The sequence below is a fragment of the Pinus tabuliformis genome, chromosome 9, assembly GCF_031772625.1.
Source record: "Pinus tabuliformis cultivar Carrire ecotype Pingquan chromosome 9, CPIR1, whole genome shotgun sequence".
Lineage (NCBI taxonomy): Eukaryota > Viridiplantae > Streptophyta > Pinopsida > Pinales > Pinaceae > Pinus > Pinus tabuliformis.
Genome location: NC_142307.1, coordinates 1,310,003,978 through 1,310,007,660, shown reverse-complemented (window position 1 = coordinate 1,310,007,660; position 3,683 = coordinate 1,310,003,978).

The window sequence follows — 3,683 nt, the reverse complement described above, 5'->3', positions numbered from 1 at the left end:
CTTCCTTGTCACTCAGTCTTTACCACAATCCATAGTCTGATCCAAGGATCATTAGGCCCTACACAGAGACATACTCTCCAGGATTTACTATACATCCCATCTGTAGGTTTTAACCCCGTACAAAAATTACCTGCATACGAATTCTAATAACATAAAATAAACAATGCGAGAGCATAACACATAAAACACATATACATAAAGATTTTCCCTTGGATCCCAAAACCGGGACTACCAGCATGATTTTTCATTATGTTCCTTTCAATGTTACAATACATATTTATACATGTTGAAGCATCCAATACCATGGACCGAAAACCATTGCGGCCAAAACCATGCACAAAACCATGGGTAGGTCCGCCCAACCTAATAGAGGGTCCCAAAAATTTTTGCCCCGACTGCTACCCCGGATCCCATAGAGGGGGGCTATCCGCCCCTCTCAAACCCCCTAGACAGGGGGGGCTGCCTCCCCCCCTGTGAAGCCCCCGCTACGTAGTCGGCGCAACGAAGGGGGGGCTCAGCCCCCCATCTAACCCCCCTGTAAACTACGTATGCTAGTCGTGGAAAGAATATAACACAACCCAACACCATCCTGGGACTACTAGACCCATCTGAGAGAAATTCCACCTCTTGAATTTGTCGTATGTCCCACCATTCATCGGAAAGGATTCCTTGGCCCACTGAGGAACACAATTTGGCTTTACCGCAACCCACAGTCTAGTTCAGGGGTTACTCTGCCAGTGGCTTTACCGTGATCCATAGTTCGGTTCAGGGACCACTAGGCCATGTGTTTGTCAGTTCATAGATCCACCCCACTCAGCTTCGAATCCAATCCGGCCATCCCACATTAACCGAATGCGAGAATCCATCTCATCAAAGCTATAAGGAAATGGAAGGCTAAGCTGAAGAATGTTGTCACACCTGGAAAAACCCATGCCATGATAGAAAAGAACCACATACAATCCCATGCATGGAAGATCTAGCAAGGAAAATACACATGCAAGTTGATACCTGCAATGAATCCTGTTGTAGCTGCTTGATCCTGCCTTTCCCCACTTGATCTTTGCTTCCTCTTGCCTTCTGTGCCTTTCTTGCTCCAATTCCAAAGTGCTCCAAGAAAACTCTAAGTGTGCAAGAGTCAGAGAGCGCGAGAAAATAATGAGAGAGCTCCAAAGATAAATTGACAAAACGTTACCAATTGATCCTCAAAATCCTTTTTAATAATGACACCTCTATTTTCTTCATTTTCCATTACTTTCCTTCATTTTCCTCCTCACATGCAACTTGTGACCATTCGCCTCCTTTTTCTCCTATTTTCCATTATTTTCATAAATAATTGTGTCAAAAATGCCATTTTCCTTTCCAAATCCTTATCCATTACCTTTTCCAATTTCCTTAGCCATAAAAAACCAAATGAACACCCCCTAGGATGTCTTGCCCAATTTAACTTGGAATAAGTGTTGTAACACCCTCCTCCCACATCCACCCAAGTAACCATGCCAACTGGGGTAAACATGAGACGATAGGCTGTGATGATTAGATTTGACCTCCTATGTGACCTTAAGGAAGCAGAATCGACAAAACATCACACACAACCATCCAACATCATCAACAAAACCCTCAGGAGACAAGTCAACCACTAAGACAGCATGTCCCTTGATCCCACTATTGTTTTGGATCTTTTAGGCCATAGTTTCTCTCGTGTTATGGGCAAGGGAGTGACCAACAACATAAATTTGTTCTCACGGGTTTACTTGCCAGCGACCAAAGACCAAAATTTCCAGTTCTGTGCGAACGACCCCGAGATTTAAGCTAATTTTTCAGGCCCAGAGCCTAGGCCACTACCCATAATGTTGTGATAGAATAGAATCAGTAAAAATACAGGGAAACAATGATGCCAAAGAAATAAATTGAACAAGACCATAACCAGACCCCTACTAGCCATGACATGTATTTCGTCAAACACATCATCAACATGTAACCTATAGGTGTAAACAACATAATTAAGTGTAGGGATCTCATACTTATCTGAGAATCACTATGAACCAATGTTCCCTCATGTTAATTGTTTCATTATCCTATATTAGGTCGTAGACACATTATCCATTCATATACAAGTAAAAACATGTTGAGAGCCATACATAGTTGTTGGCATAAAATATACATATAACCAACATAATGTGAATAGAAATACCATAAACATATCAGCCATAAAAATCCACATATACATCAATACATTTACAAAATAAAATCAAGGGAATGAATTTCTCATTAATGAATGCAATAAACCAACCGGAGATGGGACTACCACGTTCCACTCGACCATAGATTGGCTGAGCCAAATCTATCTTTAGCCAATCACCCCCATGCCATATTCCAAGCATGAATGTGGGACTTGTAAAACACATAAAAAACACCAATCAACATGGATGCCACCAAAGTTCTCCACCTACACCGTGAGGAATTTGAGTGCCTCCTAGTCTCTCAGGCTTTACCGTGCATCCACAGTTTGATCCAGGGATCACTGTTGATTTCTGGTAGCATCGTATGTGCTCCAAGTCTCTGATTTTGTAGGGAGTCTTGGGCACATGTATTCCAAAGAACCCAAAAAGAGTTTTGGGAAATTCCACTCGGAGACAATTTTATTAAAATAATTAATTATTTTTAATAGGACCCTAAGTCTAAACTTAGGAATTTAAAATAATTAATGGGTATTAATCTAACTATGGATGTAAATTCTAGAAGAATCAAGTAGAAATGATCTTAGCCATTGATTAGCTTTTAATTTGGGCCGTTGGCTGTCAACAAGAAGATTAATTAAGGAGGCTTGAGGGTCATTTGAAAAACACACCGAGAGTTGATAAGTCAGATTGAATTATTGAGCCAGAGAATAGAGTAGTGATTTCGTGGTGATCACACAGAGAGGGACAAATATAGTTTTGGCTGGCGAATATTCTCCAAAGCCAAGAATATGCAGCAGAGAGGTAGAGAAACATGCAGAGGAGACGGTGCGGTGCCCAGTGAGGGTGACACAGAGTCAAGAAGGGCTCACGCAGAGCAACGTAGTGCCTTCCACACAGAAGTTCGATATTTTGCTAGGGGTTTGACGTTCTGATTCGGGAGAGCTAAAGTTGAAGCTCCTGAGAGAAAATCAATCCAGTAGAGAGGTGGCGCAGTGCCTCAAAGGCAGTGATGCAGGCCCATGTAGTGACAACATAGGGGCAACGAAGAGGTAGTCAGGGACTCATTGGTTCAACCGTCAGATCAGTCGTGACTTGCCGTGTAGAGTGCGATAATATCACTAATTTATTCTACCGAGTGATATTATCTGTAATTGATTGCCAGCAAGGCATCCAAAGTTTATATTCAGAAATTACTACTGCATAATAATAAAACCCTAAGATCGGTTGCACTAGTTTTCTCGCATTAGGTTTTTCTAGGGACATTTGTCCAAAAATAACGGTGTCATTGTGTTGTATTTTCCTTCTTGCTCAGTTTATTGTTTCCACATTATATTTAGTTAAGTGAAGGCTACAATGTATGTATTTCGATATTTGTCGTAGGAAACTGCAATTAATTTTTTTAAAGGAATTTAACAAATAGGAGAAATATCATTAGTTGTTGCAGTAGGGATTTCAGTTTAGGAATTTTCACATGGTATCAAAGCTATAGGTGAAACAAGAAGT